This window comes from Astyanax mexicanus, chromosome 11, assembly GCF_023375975.1.
Source record: "Astyanax mexicanus isolate ESR-SI-001 chromosome 11, AstMex3_surface, whole genome shotgun sequence".
Lineage (NCBI taxonomy): Eukaryota > Metazoa > Chordata > Actinopteri > Characiformes > Acestrorhamphidae > Astyanax > Astyanax mexicanus.
In genome coordinates, this window is record NC_064418.1 from 40,309,691 (window position 1) to 40,330,846 (window position 21,156).

At 36.7% G+C, this 21,156-nt stretch overlaps 1 pseudogene; it reads right to left on the minus strand.

The window, feature by feature from the left end:
• Positions 1-110: 110 nt before the first annotated feature.
• LOC103035338 (protein FAM171B-like) lies at positions 111-20,769 on the minus strand (annotated as a pseudogene).
• Positions 20,770-21,156: the final 387 nt, after the last annotated feature.

The window sequence follows — 21,156 nt, forward strand, 5'->3', positions numbered from 1 at the left end:
ACTAAACTGATGACTGCATTCAATTAGTGAGTTTTACACAGCAGGGAATTGACACAAACAGGCATAAAGCACTTTGAGAATTGGTTTGGAATGTATGCACAGTATTATGTAAGAGTTTTTATTTAAGCTTTATTGACAATAGTTAATCAGAAAACATTTTTTAAAGATAACAAATATGCACATATTGTCAATATTGCACAATGACCGAACATAAATTGTGAAAATACATCATCAATCATTAACACAAGCAAGAAATAATATAAACATACACTATATGGACAAAAGTATTGGGACACTCTCTCATTTATTGAGCTCATATTGCTTTTGTTGGAGTAACTGCCAGGAAAAAAAAATCCATGAAAAGCTGAATTCTACTAGATTTTATAGCATTGCTGTAAGAATTTGATTGCATTCAGAAAACACAGCTCAATGCTGGAGTGAGTTAACCTTTTAGCACAAATACAGGAATATAAGTAGTCAAGATTGCAACAATATCTGACAAATTATTACATTTATGCAATTTAAAAATAAACCTGATATTTGGTAGGGTTATTTGGACGGGACTGGTGCTTAATTTAATATGGACTGATTTACACTACATGTTCCATGCAGCGCCCATAAATTCAAAACCATTGTTTTTAGTGGAGGAATGCACAGTAACATGCTGTGTTGTAGAATTGTTTAGAGAACCACAACACACCACACTTGATTTTTCCTTATTACCTTAAAATAAAACTAAGAGAATGGATAATAAATGAGGGAATAAGCTGATCAATGAATTGAACTTGAATATTAACTATAAAATATTATAGACTCTATGTCTTGTATTGCCCATTATGGCACTCTCACTTCAGAGCTTCATTGTAAGGCTATGCTATCCACTGTGCAACAGCCTCATGCAAACAACAGCATAATATGTGTCAAAATAATTTACAACTGTTCAAATCTTTACTTGAGCTTAATAAGTGGCTTCTCCTCCCTTAAACTGTGATCCCACAGAACACAGAAGAATGCAATTCATGTCCTTCCAAACTGCTTTCAACACTTTTCACAGTATGCACTGCGCAGTGTCTGTATATGTGTACTGAGTATTTGTAGACAGTATGTTAGCTGATCTGTGATTGGTTGAAAAGAGCAAATTTTCTATGTTCAGTTTGAACAGGTTCTCCACTCTGTCAGCCTTCACTGCCTTCCAGAGCTTGTGTATTTCTTACTATACTGAAGCTATGTTCAGAATAGTTCACTCATTAACTTCTTCACTATTCACTATGTAGCATTTGTATCTTTGTTTTTTGTGCTGATCTGAGAACATCTAACTACAGCACAGTGGTACACACTGCAAATTCTAATGTACAATGTCTGTGCATTATATTTTGCGATGCATTATGGATGTTTGATGGTGATTTTGACCGCAGCTCTGGACGTACAGTATGCTCGCTGCCCTCGTTTGTGCTGCACATGTCTGCGTCTGCATGCTGTCTATCCTCTGGGATGTTGGAGATGTTTCCACTGCAGCTGTGGACAACATCTTGAGGGCAGAATCCTCTTGGCTGTGGGCTGTAGTGGTTCCAGTCTCCCTGCTGCTCAGATCCACTTCTTCTAAGCAGAGAAGACACCTAATGAGCCATGCTCCTCAGACGCTGCTGACCTGACTGCTGCTGCTCATTCAGGTCTACCCCAGAGTCCTGGCTGGTGTCGTTGCTGTCAGTGAGGAGGTGACTTCTTCGAAGGTCTACGATGGAGTGGCGCACCTGAACAGCAGGTTTGCCCTCCAAGGAGACGAACCAGGCCCTTGGGTGAGGGAAGGGTTTGCTTCTGGACAGCTCTAGCAGAGTCTGCTCTGAGATTCTCTGACGATTGCCACAGAAGGTGTGCATCTCCACAGCTTTGTTGAGGGTTTCTGGAACAGACACAGACTCCAGCAGGCCAGTAAAGCAGCTCCAGTCTCCTGGGTTGCTAGATGATCCAGGATCTCCATAAGGAGACACTGTACTTGCTGATTCGTCTTGGAGCTGTTTGGAATTGTGTGAAAGCAGAGGTGATTTTGGCAACGTCTGTGTGAATATGTCTTTGTTAACTGACTTTCTGAAGTTCTTATATCGGACAAGCTTCCTAGGTAGAGGTGCAGACCTGCTGCCAGATGCTTTCCCTGATGACCTGAAGTGGTTCTGCATCTGAAGTATAGCCACAGGGTGGTTGTAGAGGACTAACCTCTCGGCAAGAGCCATCTTTTCACTGCTGTTTAGGTGCAGGGGAGGATGATGTGAGGGCTTTGTTGGGTCGGGGGTCATCCCATCAATGTTCTCATAGATTCGATGTGCTGAATGCTCACATTCCTCCACACAGGTATTGAAACTCCCATTGATCTGACGGATAAAAGGCCGTTTCCTTTGACTTGTAGTTTGTGATGCAGCTGAGTAAAGATTGTCTTCATGGAAATCCTGACATTCATTATTGGTGGAGGTGGTCTGATTTTTTTTCTGAACAGATTTTGTTGTGTTGTGGACTCTGTTGCTCCGAGTCTTACACAGAAAAGGTCTGAAAGACAGAAAAATATAAAAGTATAATCAGTTATACTATACAGAGAAAGTATGAGCAAAATAAATAGTTAAACTCTTTAAAATGAAGTTGCTTAGTGTTCTTTAAAGAGGCACTAAACCCCTAAAACTTGCTGATTTTTGCTGACTCAAATTTGAAAAAGACAAAAAAATATGAGGGGTAGTTCGAGAGGGGCACTGGGTGATGTATGGGTTTAGAGGCGGGGCAGGAGGGAGATCTGATTGGCTGAGCTGCTATCATTCAAGCCTATAGCAAAGTTAAACCCGAGGGGGCACTGTAGAGGCAAAAAATACCACAATTAAAGCATAAAAGCGTTTTTAAAGGCTAGAAAATGTTTATAAAGATTTTAAGAAGCACTTGTATGTTTTATTACTTTAAATATTCATGATATGTGCAAAAAATGATATTCTGTATAATGATAATAAAATGTATCATCATACAATAACTTACTGCATTATCTATTTTGTTTGTGCAATCCCTAGATAATAAGGCGATCATGAATAACAAGTACAAACACGATTAATATGAACACAAAACCACAACAAATTATTATTAAGGTTAAAATGATAAAAAAAACCGAAATGACCTTTAACATTAGAATAACATAAGAAAATACATATTTATCTAATAATATTTAGACAAAAGAAACAGAAGATTTTACTGTATCCATAGCATTGTCTTACCTATAGCAGCATGCCACCACACAAAACAACCCAACAGCAATCACCACGATTCCACCTAGTATTGCCATCAGAACAGATGTATGGTAGGAGAAGAAGTCCAGAGTTCTTTCATGCCCTGGATCATCAGAAACAGAAATCTGCTCATTGAAATAAATTGCCTTTTCCATGAGAACATAATAAATAAAGGCACGGACCTTTTAAGAGCATATAATATAAATATTACCATGTATTGTTCAGAGAATGGTGATGTAGAAGATGCTAGATCTCTACCTGTGGATGAGGGGAAAGGGGCAGCTATCCAGAATCCAAGATCAGGAGCAACAAATACCCAGACCAAACGGGTGTCCTCCATCTTAACTATTCCTTGACCTCGGTTCACCCATGCACCTGAATCAAATGTATCTAATCAGTTACGATTAAAATAAGGAAAAGATCATCAATTATTTAATAATTGCTTATAAAGAAAGTAACCATTGTGTTGAATGTCTTAAATAAACTGTAAGTAATGTGTAAGCTGTGATTTATGATGTTATTCTACAATGTTTAAGCCTACCAGTATTCATGTTGAAGGACCAGGCTGGGATAGTGTCAGAAAGCTTGGATTGGCTTCTTTCTGGAAGAGGCAGAGTGATCTGGATTGGTCCCGTCACCGGGATGTCTTCTTCATTGCTTACAAGCTGGACGCTTACTGCTGCAACTGGGTTTAGCTCAATACTCCGGTAACCTGCAAGTATGAAATAAAACACATCTTAAAGCCACAAAATGCATGTGATAGCTTGTGAATGGTTGCTATAGTATAGTGTGTAACACTGCTGATCAGCACATGGTGGACTGAGGTTTAGTTCACAGAAAAATCACCCCACTATACCAGTATATACTAGGTTCAGGGGCAAGGCTAATCCTCGGTAATGGATTAACTGCAGTTCTTTAACTGCCAACTGCTTGTTTTGTTATGTACACTCATTGACAAAAAATATTATGCAGCCAAATTTCAGCATGCATTTATGTTTCATGCTATGCTGTAAATAATTACTGGTGTAGTCTGATTAGAAAGTAGGTTTTGCTACAAAAAGGCTCTCAGAAGTAACTTTAAGATAGTTTGAGTCTTTGGGAGAAATCATTTACTGCTAGACATGCCTCTACAACACATTCAAAGACATCAGACATCAGAATGACCATTTTAACAAACTGTCCTTCATTAAAGAGTAACCTGAATTAATATGGACTGGAACTAAATCATCTTTTGTGAGGAACCAGGATTCAATTTGTGTAAGACTGGTGGAGGAGAACATGCCAAGATGCATGACAACTGTGATTAAAAATCAGGGTTATTCCACCAAATATTGATTTCTGAACTCATAAAAATGTATGAAAATTAGCTTGTTTTCTTTGCATTATTTGAGGTCTGAAAGCTCTGCATCTTTTTTTGTTATTTCAGCCATTTCTCATTTTCTGCAAATAAATGCTTTAAATGACACTATTTTTATTTAGAATTTGGTAAACATTTTGTCCATAGTTTACAGAATAAAACAACTACGTTAATTTGACTTATTTTACCTATAAATAGCAAAATCAAAGAAACTGATTCAGAAACTGAAGTGATCTCTTAATTTTTTCCAGAGCTTTATATACATTATATACAAAGATTAATTTCATTTCAACAACACATTCTTGGTGTTTTATTTATTTTTTTGTTAAGGAGTGTTTGTATGAGTACATACACAGACCAGTGGTATCTCACCCGACTTGCTGCTGATAATGCCCGTGGTGTGGGGGATGTAGTGCCTCTGAGCAGGAAGTTGAGGCCCAGTCAGATAGGCTGTTAAGGAGGATATGTTGTTGTCTGGTAAAGAGAGCAGGCTCTTTGAGAACTGCACGTTTGGTTGGGGCATGACATCTAAAAAAAGAAAAGGTCAGATAAAAAGCTTATTAAAATCAATAAGCCAGGGATTGGCAGTTCTGTACAGTGTGCAGATTTCCATGTTCAAACAGACCAACTAATTCTGTAAATGAACAGGCAAGTTAAACTAGGTGTGCTTGAGCATCATTAAAAGCACAAAGCAGGAAACAAGCACTACAGAATTGAAGCTGCCTATCCCTGCAATAACCCACGATACAATTATAGTTCACCATAGTATGAACAAAATTAAAATGAAGAAAAAAAAAATTAAGAAGAAATATGTGCCTTAACTGTATACAGGGTATCTGCACATTTTTAAATTCAAATCTAAATACTTTTAAGATATTACTTTTTAATACCTCTCATAGGAAAAAAATATTACTATTACTGTGGCAAAAAAAATTTAAAACTAGGTGATAATATAGAAAATGTTTTACTCAATTGAAATAAGAAATTCAGTCCAGCTTAGAGAATATTATTGATTTCCTATAAGCAAAAATTATTTAAAATAACTATCAAATAAACCTAAAATGTGCTGTTAAGGGAACTCGTCAAAACAGCCTTTTAATTACTCACTACTTTCCCAAAGGCACTGGTGGAATAATTGGCATGTTCCCTAGATCTCTATTTGCATTTTTAGAATATGTTAATAATCAATGCAATATAAAAATAATAAGCAAACAAAAACATGATAAAATTGTTAGATTAATAAACCATTTACATGCCCATGTACACTGTATATAGATTCAAATGAATTAAAAGTAGTAGTTATGAATAAGAAGTATAAAAACAGCCTGTGACTATATTTTAGTGTTTTGCATTCAATCTTGTTTTTATTTCATAGTAATTTTAAACGGACATATATAATTTAATGCCTCCCCTCCTAAAATGGCAGATATTTTAAGACGTTTTTAGACCTTGAATATGTAAAACTAAATTTAAGTCATTTTAAGACTTTTTAAGAACCCATGTACAGAAACAATATGATCATCATACCTGAGATCTTGCCTGTTAGGACAACTGAATCTTCAAAAAGCCATATGTTCCCTTGGTTTTGGGAGAAAACTGACAAGGTCACAGATGAAAATACTAAAAACAAACATAGATAGAAACATAAAAAAACAATGTTACAATGTTACTACAGCTGTTGCCCCATTTAACACTTTACAGTACCTAGGCCTGTCGTAATAACTATATTTTTAGCTTATTGTACAATATACACATAATCTAATCAATATTTTCCATTGTTTAATTTAGCAAAATTAACCTACTATTGTCTTAGTAATCTAAAATAAAATGTCTTAGAATACCAAACATTGAAAATGTCCAACATATCATGCAGCTACAGTTCCCTACAGCTAGGGGGAGACCATTTACCACACAAAACTCACAATGCTGGTTTCTTCAACCTGCTCACGCTTCGTCATAGCAACGTTCCTCTCTCCTGCTGAAACACTAAAATAGTTGGACATATGCCTCTTATGTAATGACTCTACTCACTGGGCTTCTTGGTGGTTTTCCATGGCAGTGCTGTAGGGATGTATCCATGTCTGCTGGCCACTAGAGTGAGGGTCCTTCCCTGTGTGTAGGGGATACTGAGAGCACTGGATCCATCACTGCTGGTCTGTGTGGAGCTGATGAGGGTGTAGTTTACAAACACATCCACAGAGGCCTGACTCAGGGGCTGGTGGCTCACTGCATCCTTCACCTGAACCCTGAGTGTGAACGTGGTATCTGGACGAGCAACAGAATCAGAATTAAAGTGGAAGTCCATATTATTTTGTTTCTAAACTGAAAGCAGAAGCATTTCTGAGTGGAGATTAAGGGACAAAATATTGTGTTTAGTGGTATCAGTTTGCTGAAACGATATAATATATTCATTCTAAAAACTGGGGTGTCGGGTCACTTTTTGCGGGAGTTCTTTTGGCCACGCCATACTTTACATACTTACGTCACACGTATAGCCTTTAAAAGAGGATCCGGCTCAGTTTTACGGAACGCAAGTGGCTGGTGGAGCAATGGAGACTTCAGAAGGGGAAACTCAGAGCTCACTAGCTCATTTAGTCATAGTAAAACCAAAGTATGTAGTTAAAGTGTAGTTTCTGACTGAGTGCAAACTCTCTCTCTCAGTCTTTGACTGAACATAACCTAGAATCGGATTCATTCATCTCTGAAACATTCTGATTTCACTAATACTCTTCTCTCTAAATGCAATCAAATCCTAACAACACTAATCTAATAGAAAGTGTACCTGGACAGTAGAAAAAAAAAAACTTTAAAGAAAAATCAAGTATTAATACCCAAATATTCTGCAAACGGAATTATGAAAATGGCAAAAAGTCAAAAGGAACACTTTGGTGTTCAGCCTTAAAAGTGAAAATACTAAATAATTTAACAGAAGATTAGATTCATGATGAAGCAGTCAAATTTTTTAAATGTTCAAATAAATATGATAAAATTGTGGTTTCATATTTCTTTTTGTATGAAAGACAAAATTACATTTGAACTAATTAATATTGACAAAAATGAATAAAAGAAATAAATCTGTTGCTTCATTTAGTTCAGTTTTAGTTTTGTCTCAAAATCTTTATTTAAGTCCTTTCTAATCTGTCTGCAATGACATAATATTAATTATGCAACCTGGGCATCAATGATTGGGGTAAGATAAATGGTATAAGGTAGATATAAACAATACTTTGGTACATATTTTCATGTAAATATAGAACATTGTGATTTAGTCTTTGTAATAAGCAACTAAAAAGTTTGATGGTTTTAAATCATAGCCTACTGTCTAAAATAAATTCATTTGATCTAAAAACCAACAGTGCTGCTCCAGTACTGTCAACAGCAGCATCATTTCCACTTCACAAGGCATTCAATGTGAATTCATCATGCATTTTTAATAAACACTACAATGCTAACTAGACAACAGAGGGGAGCAAAGACATTGTCAACCACCCTGATATCAAACACAATGTCATTTATTCCCTTTTTTATTTTTTTAGTCCTGATCACCTTATTTCTGCCCTCCGGTTTTTTTTATCCCTTTTTTATGTAATTTTTTATGTGCAGTTCTGTTGTTCAGTGCTCCTCTGTTTTACTGCACACCGCATGATCCTGCTCCCCTGAGACTGCAGGTTAGCCATGTTAGCAGGAGTGCTCTTTACACAGTGCTTTTTGTGGGGAGGATAATTAAACCTGCAGGAGGGCTGAAACTAAGCTTTGTGCCTATAGAAAAAAAGACATCTCTGCCTTGGCTGGTCTTCTAGAGGCTTTTACAGTGCCCAGTGACTCTATTACTCTGTGAAAGACAAAATACACTTAAGATATTAAATTTAAAGGTAAAAAAAGTTATTACAAAAAATAGTACAAAAAATATTGCAGTATTAATATTTTTGCGATAATAATATACTTTATGATATGACAAAACATTGAGTAAAAAAATATTTGGTGATATTATCGGTGATATTTATTTGATAAAATTATTGCACACCCTTAATTGAGATTTTCACCAGATTGTAACAGAAGTCAATGATCCAACAGGACTAAAGAAAGTTTAAACATACTGGACAGATATATTCTGTCTCTAGTAAATATCTAATAAAAAATGAGAACATTGTGAATTTTCCTTTTGCGACAAACAGCAAAAAAAAAAAACAAATGTAATAATGTTGATATTATTGCGTATTATACAATATGGCACACCTATAGAATCTGCCACACATTATAAAAAATCTATAGCAATTAACCTTCTGTCTTATTTAAAGCACCATGCTCTGAATTAGTGGTGGGTGATATGGCCCTAAAATAATATCACGATATTTAATGGTATTTTCGCGATAACGATACTCTTGGTGATACGACGAAACACTAAATAAAAAAAAAAAATCATGAATACACTACTGCAACAAAATAAAATTAAAATTTCATTATTGCATACGATGATATGATATGACACACCCCTAACTGAGATATAAAAAATACAATAATTTTATCAGATTTGTAACAGAAGTCAATGATCCAGAATGTCATGATACTACTACTACTACTACTACTAATAATAATAAAGCACTCCAAATATCTCCATATATCCAGGATTAAAGTAAAATGAATGATACTGGACAGATATAATCTGTATCTAGTAGATATATAATGGGAAATGAGAACAGTGTGAATTTTTCTTTTGCTAAAAACAGTAAAAAAAAAAAAAAAAAAAGTAATACCCTGATGTGATGGTTAGGGGTGGGTTATGCTGCACGATATTTCAGGGTATAATATCGTTCACGATATTCAAAAAGTTTGGTGATATTATCGTGAACTAGGGGTGTGCGATATGGCACTAAAATAATATCACGATATTTCAGGGTATTTTTGCGATAACGATATACTTGGCGGTATAGGAAAACTAAAATAATTCATTAATTTCAGGAATATAGTATAATAGTATAACAGTATAAGCATAATGTGGCAAAATAAATAATATAGCATAAAATAATATAATGCAGCAAATAATATTGCAGAATATTTAGTGCATGCATATAAACTGTAAACTAAAACAATTAGACAATAAATACACCTAAAGCTTCACAGTAAATAATAGACTACTTTTAAGACAGAACATCTCTATTATCACGATATGGATTTTTAATATCATGATATTTCTGTGTCACGATATATTGTATACGATATAATATTGCCCACCCCTATCGTGTACGATATGATATAGCACACCCCTGCTCTGAATATCAAAAATAAACATAACGCACAGCACACAGACGAGCTGACGCCTTCCACTTTTCAGAAATCTGAAACACAGAGTGACAGCAGGGCAGAAAAGCTGACTTGCCAGATAGAAATCACAGAGTAGACAAAGACACCTCAGAGACAGATAACAGCTACTTAAGGAACCAGTAACAGCAAGGTCACCCTCCTTTAAACAGCGCTGTAATGATTTAGGGGAATTTACATTATTTTAACTAGTAAACAGCACCAAAGAAAGGTTTAAAGGAAGTAGTCAATAGTTGCAGAATATTTTAAGAAAAAAGCTTGCACAGAGTTGGACCCTGACATCAATGTGTGAGATCAATGCAAAGAGGCAGGGCAAATCATTTCTGGTTAATTATGGTCTGTGAATATGATGGAAATAACTGAACTGGGCATATTATTATTGATTTATGTTGATAACGTACACTATATCACTTTCATAATGAACCTACGTTGTAAGCAATTATTCACAGATGTTCAGAGGACAGTCCCCATAGGACTTCAGAGAGGCAGAAATAAAAGGAATGATTAATTTACACCATTACAAGGTACAACGGAGTCTATATAGTCAGAGAACGTCGTTCCGGAAAAAGATACGCTTTAAGCTGCACTTTGACTCTACATGCAACGCACACTTTTTGCAAGCTCATCTTATTTTCATAATAGCATAATTCCTGCTCCACTGAGGAGCTCGATGAAGGTCAATATATAGAGAAGGAATGTTAATATAGTGACTCTGACTCTTCGACTTTCGGGCCTAAAGAAGATTTAATTATCCCCACCGGACTATTAAGAGATGCAGAATCAATTTCCATATGGAGTGGATGAACTAGAGTTAGTGGTTTGCCGGGGAGATTGCAGTATTAAGAGATAATTAACTAAGGCCTATTCCATAGAAGCAGAGGTTATACCTAACTGAAACTAATTTAAAGACTGTTTAAATATCGGCAATTCCCCTCTTATGAGCATCAGTATATTTGCTATGAAGGCCTTCCAGTAATTTTAGTCACCTACAGTTGGTAAAAATAAGCATAATTTATTTGCAGCTTGCAGATACTAGAGTTCTTAAGGCTTCTGTTTCAAACCAATGCAGAGTCTAAGCTGTATAGTGTGCAACTGGCTTGTGCCAATAATACGTTTACACTTGTGCTGCCTGCCTCACTCAACTATACCACCAAAAACTAGTCTGTTTTTTGCTGAACTTCGTAGTCCTCTGGTAATTTTAGTCCTGTCCAGACGCACATCTCTGATTTTCGTCACCTCACGTTTAAAAAAAGAACTATTTGTCCACTGCCACGCACCGTAATTACACTTTGGGTGCACATTTCTACGGAGATCCATGTAAACACAACAGCGAGTGGAAGTGGAGGAGCTACTGAACGCGATCTCATGTGACTGAGAAAGCCAAAAAACTCCTGTTCTCCTGTTTTTTCAATTGCAGTCCGGATGCAAATGTTTTATCACGGCGTAGAAGTGTGAAATATTTTTCACAGACGTCCCCCTGAGAAACTAATCCTGTCCGGATAAGGCTTATGCCACTATGTTAACTTTCTTGTTCGTCAATCTTAAACTGTCCAGTTTTAATGAGTCTGTGCCCACTGCAGCCTCAGCTTTCTATTCTTGGCTGACACAGGTGGAACCTATTGTGGTCTTCTGCAAATCTCGTTGTGTTGTGCATTCTAATATGCTTTTCTGCATTTCCCCACAACTGTACCAACATTATTGTAGCCATTCTGTCAGTTTGAGACTGTCTGAACAATGTGCTTTTGTTTGCAGAACTGTCACTCACTAGCTGTTTTGTGTTTATGCACCATTCTGAGAGAATTCTACAGACTGTTGTGCTGAGAGTCCCAGGAGATCAGTAGCTCTAAAAATACTCAAATCAGCCTGACTTGCACTCCTTTTCTGCTAATGCAGCCCTTTTCTGATAGAACAGTTTGATGACAAACTGTACATTATTCAGCTTTTCCATTTCTTTGGTCAAGACAGAGGCAAAGTACATGCAGGTACGTACTATGATCTATGTTTTGCGATTCATCACTAGTATAAAAAAACAGGCAAAAAAGTGCTCTCTAAAAAGAAAAGGTGTGTATAAATCTGAGGCAAAATAAAAGGGTTGTAAATATGCTTATGTAACATCTAATTGTTTTTAACACCAAGCAAAGTCATATAGTATTTATAGATCAAAAAACACCTTATAATAGTCAATAAATGCATTTTTTGGCACATATTAACATTTCAATATGGCAAATTACTCAACTTCTAACAGTTAAAAAGAAGCATATATCATACAGGGACTGGCTGTATGTGTGAGTCTGTGGCCATATGCTTGGTCTTGCAGTTTCCTGCCAAAAGACCTCTGGAAAATCTCCAGGTTAAACCACTACTGAATTTGATTACTGGTAAACAATGCTCTGTTACTGATGTTCAGTAGTATTTACAGAATCTGATACAGCTGTTAATTATGCAGACTTTATCAGTGAGTTAAATTACCATTTGTCAATCCACCTGTATTTTGGTTGTTTTCATCCTATCTCAAAACATACACTGTGGAGATACTGTCATTATTAAGACAGTAAAGGGTCAAAGCATATGTTGCTTGACTCGTCTTGCTTGCTCAGTATAGAGAGGCAGAATAGGGAGGCAGTCAGTTTGACAGGCCTGATAAATCTGTCCATGGTTGAACGATGACAGATTACTATAATCCCCTTGTATGGAGATTTATTTCCTGAGACCCTCTGGTAGAAAAGGTTCGCCATGTGTGGGGTGAAGCTTCTGAGCCTCTGTATGGACATGACTGCTAAATCTGCATGATGAGATTACAATGTGGTACACATATGAGGGTCGTGACTAAAGCTGTCACCCTCAATTCTAATAGTAGTTGAGTAATTGATTAATTATTGTGTGAATTAATCAAGTGATCAGTTTAACAATGGACAAACCATAAAATACAGAATAAAGTAAAATACAAAGCCTTTCAGATTCTCAAACAGTCTATTATTAAGACAAAAATACTAAATGTGGGAGTTCTTTAGTGTGTCTTAGAATTTCTACCATATTTTTTGCGCTAAAAGGCACACCGGATTATAAGGCACACCGAAATATAAGGCACACTATCAATAAACAGACTATTTTATTGTCTATTTTCATACATAAGGCGCACCGGATTATAAGGCGCATTTTAAACAACACTTTTTAGGAACAGGGGTGTCGCCATGTTTTCTTTCTAATTCAGCTAAAGCTAATATAAGTAAATAACACTGCAATTCCTAAAAAAACATTTTCAGATGAGTCAGACAAGTCAAACTAGTGCTGGATATTAATCTATAAAGATTTCTCTCCTGAAAACTGTTTATTTGAGTGAGTAAAACACTTCCATTTATTTACAGTAAGCTTAGATTTCCAGATTTCTACTGGAAAATAATACACACCTGAACGGCTAAATGGCTAGCACAGTTAGCGGCTAATGCTACTGCTGCTTCAGCAGTGCTAGCCTTGGTTAGACGCAGACTACAGGCCAATAATACTCACCTCTGAACGGACAAAAAGCTAGCACTTAGCGGGTAATGCTAATACTGTTAGAGAATTAAACTGAAACTCCTGTATAATGTTGTACCTAGATTATAAGGCGCACTGATGATTTTTGGGAAGATTAAAGTATTTCAAGTGTGCCTCATAGTGTTAAAAATACAGTATACTCTTTTTTTACTATAGGCTTTTTACACCATTAAAAGAACAATAAAAATTTGAATGTATTTAATCATACAAATTACCCAGTTAACAGAGAACATTACAAGAAGGTTTAGGAATGTTTTAAAAAGGTGTGAGGAAGGTTAGCCTGTAGCATTACAGACATATTATACAAAAATTTTGTTCCAGGAATGTTCTGAAAACTTATGATATAATAATAATGGTTTGCATCCCAATGTTTTAGGATGTTTCTCACATAGTATTTCCAGTTAGAAAAATACTTACATTATAGAAACTATAAAAGTAGCACTCTAAAACCTGAAAATTAACATATAACTCTGACACAAATAATGTTGCCGTGAAGTTAACAGAACATTTAAAATCATCCAGAAAAGTTGACAGAACTGTAATGTTCAGAAAACATCATACTAACCAAAACTGTTAGCTGGGTATAAACTAATCACTGCTGATTCAAGAGTAGTACTGGTACATACGGCTGAAGTACACATGGCAGCCAAATGACTAATGTAACCTAGCTAGTCAACGAGTACAACCAGCATGACCAAGCATGACAAATATGACCACGGTGGTTGACCAGCTTAGCTTTCATCCAGCATAGACTATGAGAGTAGAATTTGGTTTAACAATGTATCTGCTCACCAACCAGCATGACCAATCTAACCAATTTTTGACCAGTTGTTGGCCAAGCTTGTCAACCAGTATGGCTAAGCTGGTTGACGAGCCTGACCATGGTGGTTGACCAGCATGACCAAAATGACACACTGTGTTAGTCAATATCTATCTTACCAGTACAAGGGATGTTTTTGTCTGGACAACCAGCTTTTTAACAGTCTTGGTCCAGTCTTAGGCTCAAGAAGTAAAAGTGTTTAGACAGTCTACTTATTGCAGTGAATGCTTCTCCTTGAAACTGGGTTAAAGTTTCTCACCCCACCCTGGTGGTATTTACGGGTGATTGTCTTCATCCTTGCCTCCTTTAACCTGTTTCTTTATTTGTCTGTTCAAATCTGTTTCTTAAAATTGTCTACTAAAGCAAATCGGTGGTGTCAGCTTCACAGCGTGGCCTGAGAGGGGTATCTGCTGATGCAGCTGAACCCCAGCCACTGTTTACAGTTGCTGCACTAGATGGTGATGGTGTGTTTCAATTACTATCCTCTTCTGACCTTGGTGTGGCACAGCGGTGCTTACATTTGCATTTAATTTAATTGCAATGTAATGCTTATCTGCCTGGGCAATGGCCCGAGGACTTATCAGTGGGAGGGATATCTCCTCTTATTGGTTTATCATTGAATTTGCCTGCTGTTTTCATGCTACGCCAGAGAAAACAGTGTGGAGAACAGTGAAAAATGACCTTATAAAGTAATGCTCAAATAACATTACAGTGGGAATCCACTATAAGGTATTCCAGCAGAGGAGCTGCAGTGGAAAATATGAAGAAACAATGAAATGCCAGTAGCCCTTGCTCGAGACAACCCATCAATGTGCTTATCGTCTTTCATCACTGCCCAAATTTAATAGATGATGCTTTGTCTTGGGAATGTTGTACCTTGAGGCTAATAGGGATACTGGTATATGATGGGTGGGTATCCTTGGCTTCTAAACCCTCTAAATGTAAGATTCAGTCTAAATTATGGTGTCTTGGGGGACTTAGAGACCTCTCTGGTGAGAATCCATATTCTTAGAGAGCAGGCACATAAATCAAATGCTGGATGATCACCACCCCAACTCATCTACAACTCTACAACTCCCAAAAGTACTGGAAAAGGAGTTCCACTGCTCCACAGCTCAATGCTAGTGGCTTTATACCCTTCTAGCCATTGCCTGACACTGAGCATGCTGCCAATAGTTTCATGTTTATCTGCTCCAGAGTCCTATTCTATTGGCAATGCTTCTCTGCAGAGACTAGATAAGTGGTGCATGTGCATTTGCACATATGTGTCAGCATTAGTTGCAAATTAATGTAGCTATGTAGATTAGAACTGCATTTTATTATAAGGATTATTTTCCTCATTTCAACATTCTCACAAACAGAAAGCTTTCCCTGCTGTTGTACACAAGAACACACTCCCACATGGCATTAATAATCATTACCATCAACCAGATGGAATCAAAATTACACCACAATCATGAATCACATCTTACACTAATATAGGGAGGGCATGTAGATGTTAGTGAAATCAAAGTTCATACTTTAATAGGGGCACTTTTATAGTATAATAGCAGCTGGAACATGACTGGATGCGTCCATGTGCGTTTCTTAGGTATTGTGAATATATTGTTTATGTATGAAAACTTAAAAAAAAAATCATATTTCGTATTTTTAGGTTTTGTATAGTGCTGTAAGTTGATTTAAAAAATAATCAAATTAATTACATGCCATGTGATTAATTAATCTAAATTAAAGGCAGAAATTAATCACATTCATCAACCAAGTTTTTTAATCTTTAAAGTTTAATAGAACTTTAGCTGGGGAACAAATGAATGAATGGATAACTGGAATAGACTTAAAAACTCCTTGTAATGAATTTAATTAGTAATATATACTGTAAATACTGGATATCTTATGTAACCCTAGACCAATTTATATAAATAAATATTTATTCACCTAAAAATACAAAACAATTACTGTATTTTTCGCACTATAAGGCACATCATCAATAAACGTCTATATTCTGGTCTATTTTCATAAATAAGGCGCACCGGATTATAAAGCACATCATTTTTAAAGTCTAACAAGTGCTGGATGTTAATCTACACAGATTTCTCTCCTGAAAAATGTTCATTTGGGTGAGTAAAGCACTTCTATTTATTTACAGTAAGTTTAGATTTCTAGCGCTACACTAAGGAACCCTGAGTGTTCCGGTAACCCAGGGAAATTAGCTAGCGGTTCGTCCCTGTGTGGTTAGAAGGTAATGCTAATGCTGATCCAGCAGTGCTAGCTGGGGTTAGCAGCAAGCTACAGTCCAATGTACTTGCCTCTGAATGGCAAAAGAGCTAACTAGCGCTTAGCGCGGTTACCGGGTTATGCTAATGCGGCTCAAGCAGTGCTAGCCGGGGTTAGGAGCAGGCTACAGGCTGATAATACTCACCTCTGAACGGCTAAAGAGCTTGTGCTTAGTGCAGTTAGCATCTAATGCTAATACTGCACAGCACTAATGATTTTTGGGAAAATAAAAGGATATCAAATGGGAAAAATACGGTATAGAAGATGCTCACACAAGCCATAGCTAATTTTTGGAGATTCTAGGCAACTCAAATATAATACTGTGCTGCTTAGATTAGTAAATTCTGGGGTTTGATATGATATGTGAATTATGGCTATATTTCACTCCAGTCTTTAGATATTGAACAGTTTTTAAAGAAACACCCCATTGCAGCTAGTGGCTCAATGCTAGCTAACAGCTGAAATCAGAAGTAAGGATTTTAGAATGTTAGCTTGGATGCTAACTGTTTTCCAAGATGTATTAATTACAGATTATTCTATGTAGCTGTTTTCAGAATCTACAGCAAGTTCTCTTGATCTGAAAAAACATTTCACAATTGAAACAGTCTAATTAGTTCTATATGAACTCCTGTATACATGCAATTAACTACCATCAATGTACAAAGCTGTCATTAGAAATACTAATAAAAATAAGACAGACAATTCTCTTCGATACTTGAAAATGGAAAATGATGTGGCTGAACACATCAGTAACAGGCCTACACTCTTTTAGCTGAACACTGCTCAACCTATCCAGACACAGGTTTCCTGATCCAGGTATGTTGGTACCTATACCAGAGCAAAACCGAGGATTTGCTTGAGGATAGGGATTCTTTAGGACTTGGGTCATAAAGGATTTCTGTAAAGGACTTTGGGGCATTCTGGGAGCTTTGCTGCTCAGCCAAGTGAAAAACAGCAGATGGAGAGCGAAGCAGGAGGGAGCCGTTTAACAGGTCCACATGCAGTGCTGGAGCACAGCAATGCACTGAGCTGCTTCCTGTATGAGGGAACATTCAGCCTGAGGAAGCACTGTGACAAATTCAATCTAGAGACAGAGAGAATTACTGTCGCAGTTATATAATATGCAACATACTATTCATGCTGTCTTTATTTTCAAAATCAAAACAAGCAATGGGCTTAAACCAGTTAAAGGCATAAATACAGCATGTATTTGTTTATTACTTAAATAATGTAGTGAATCATTTAGTTAATTACTCAAACGGACTTAAGAAACACTTAAAGTTTCATACCTTTAGCACATTTAATTTACATTTAGGTAATTTAGCAGATGTCCTCATCCAGAGCAACTTACATAATTGCTTCAGTGTTTACTTCGAAGTATCCATACCTAGTTTGTAGAGATAATGTTTAGAACCCTAGGTTTTTAATTTTTTAAGATTAGTTTAGGAACTCCTTGAAAAGATGAGTCTAAAAGTTGGCTTTTGAAGATGGTTGTTCTGACACCAAGTGGAAGTTCACCACTTTGCTCCTACAACAGAGAATTGGGATGTTTTTTTTTTGGCTTTGTAGGCCATCTTCAGGGTTTTTAATCTGTTGCGGGCCAAAACAGGAAACTAGTGGAGGGAACGACCAACTGTAGAGCCATGCATTATCAGATTATCAATAAGCAATACCTCATCATACCTTCTTCCTCACTGCGATACACATTATCGATACTCTGTATCATATTGGAACATGTGCTCATTCACTCATTCTTATGAAATATAGGGTAATAAAAAAAGAGTGTATCCCGCTAAACTAATCTCCAACTCCTACCAAAATTATCCGATGGAGCACCATCATTTCAGAAAACACAGATTCACTGATTAATACTGTGGAGAGTCCATCTGAAACCAGCTTGCAGCTGAAGCTGGTCTTAAGTTAGTCTTGACTTTACAGCTAATTTGTTGGCACTAATGGGCATTTGTGGGATTTTCGCTGTATAGGCCTCTGTATACTAGATCTTGCCTGTAGCTTTTAGGGGTGGGCGACATGGCTCTAAAATAATATCACGATATTTCAGGGTATTTTTGCGATAACAATATACTTGGGGATATAGGAAAACAGAAAAATAATTAATTCATTTCAGGAATATAGTATAAGAGTATAACAGCATAATCATAATGTGGCAAAATAAATAATATAGCATAAAATAAAATAATGCAGCAAAACATATTGCAGAATATTTAGTGCATGCATATAAACTGCAAACTAAAACAATTATACAATAAATAAGCCTACAGTTTCACAGTAAATAATAGACTACTTTTAAGACAGAACATCTCTATTATCACAATATGGATTTTTAATATCACGTTATTTCTGTGTCACGATATATTGTATACGATATAATATTGCCCACCCCTAGTAGCTGTACTTGTAAACAAACAACAAAAAAAAAACATTAATCCCAGTGTGACAGCACTACTGTAGCCTACAACAGCACCTACTATAGAACAGTTTGTTAGTATTGTGTATTTTCTTGCTTCACATCAAGTAAACCATTTAAACCATAAAAGCAGTATACAAGAGTACACACACACAGTAACCCCAATACATGAACATACCCAGCACAGCTGCTCTGGTGTAGACCACTCGCTCCCTCTGTGGCTGATGCTGGAAGTCTCCCTCGACCCCTCTCAACCCATCCTCACTGCTGATGGACAAAGTTAGGAAGAGCAAGAAGACAGGAACCAGGAACATGGCGAGGAAAAACAGGGAGAAGTTGACATAACTGAGAGAGCTACTGAAGCTAAAGAAGACTGCAGCCCCTCCCTGAAGCTCCTCATATATTCTCCATGTGCAGAATCTCAGACTAGATCTCAGACTAGGCGATGGGTTAGTGTGATGCCACCTTCTGGGTAAATCTTGCTACTACACCTGATTGAACTATAAGATGAAGTCGATATTGATGATGATAATGAATTATCATCATTATTTTGCCCATATTTGAGATTCTGATAAATAATAAAGGGGCCTCTATCACATTCTGTGGTAAATAAGTATGTTTAGAAAGTTTTATATTTCATGTACATTTTCTTCCAAACAAATCACTTTATCATCTGAATTTCGAGATTGTTTAAGGTTTTTTTTTTTTTTTACATTACATTACATTTTTCAGACGCTGTTGTCCAAAGCTACTTACAATAGTGAAGAACAACAGTAATAGAAGTTAAATGTAAAAAAAATCTTCAGATAGGGCCTAAAGGAGGTCAGGAAAAGGGTAATAATTAGAAAAATGCTAGCTTTAAGCTAATGCTTTACTGTCTCACAGCACAGTGGCAAGTCTGTGTTAGAGCTTTAAAAGGTAGATAATAAGAGAAAGTGAGCTTTAAGAGTTCAGTGGTTCTCAGTTCAGGAGGAGCGATTCCCCGCAGGGTTTAGTATTTAATTAAGGCCTTTGGTTAATACTGATTACAGCACACCTGACCCAAATAATCAACTAACCAATCAACTAATTATCTGGCCTCGCTGAGGCCTGCTGTGTGATGCAGCAGAAAAACTAGCAAGACAGAGTTGACGTTACTTTAGAAACACAAAAACAAATCTAAAACACTTGATGTAAAAAGGCTTAATGTGGGTTTTCTTTCCACTAAAACCATTACTAAAACATCCAAACATCTCTAATTTAATTCACTGCATAAAAAACTTAATCAGAATCTTAATTAAATTACTAACTCCTGCACTGTAAACCAGATTAATAACCCGCAGTAAAGTAAAAGTGTAGCTGGTCTGTCATAATCAGTATAATTAGAATAGTGTTGGACCAGTATAATTAGAGCTCATACTGATAGTGGCGTGTTCAGCTGTTCTACACGCTGCTCTATCACTACTAGTCTCAGCTACACTGGTAAAACCTGCTACAGCGTTTAAAGCTGGTTCTGGAGTAACACTCTTCTGTTTTAGAGATTTCCTGCTAGAAAACGCTCAGCCCTCCTTAGTAAGGGCAGTTAGTTCATTAGTTAGATCAGCTGTGTATAATATGCTGTGAACTTACAGCCGGAGTTTCGCTGGTGTTGCACCGAAAAGCGTCCCCTGCTGATCTGTGCAGCTGGGCTGTAGCATTAGCTAAACGCTAACATTTTTCTCATTTAGACTCGTAAATGAAGTCGAAATTCAGATTGATCCAGACAGAGACAGAGGCCAGTTTTAGCACCGAATTATTTTCCAGTAGCCCCAAATAGTTTCGCTCAGCTCAGCTCTATTATTAATGAGGAGACAGGCCACTGAGTGTGTGTGAATAGAAAATCTGTTAAGGCTAATAACCGAGCCAGTTCAAGGTTAAAGTTCCGCCTTTCAGGAGAAACAGCCAATCAGCTTGCTGGTTTTGCGGCGCGCGTGGTCTAGTAGGAAAAATCATACTAATTTGATCATACTGGTCAAATGGCCAGGTCTTGTGGGTCATGTTAGTTAATTAGCCTGGTATTTTTTTTTCTAAACACCGGTTAGCTTGGTCAGGTTAATCATTCCTATGGACCAGATCTACCAGATCTGCACATTCCAGTCCTGGATGGTCAGTCTCCAGCAATATTTAAAGCTAGAGCAGTAAATTGTCTTTA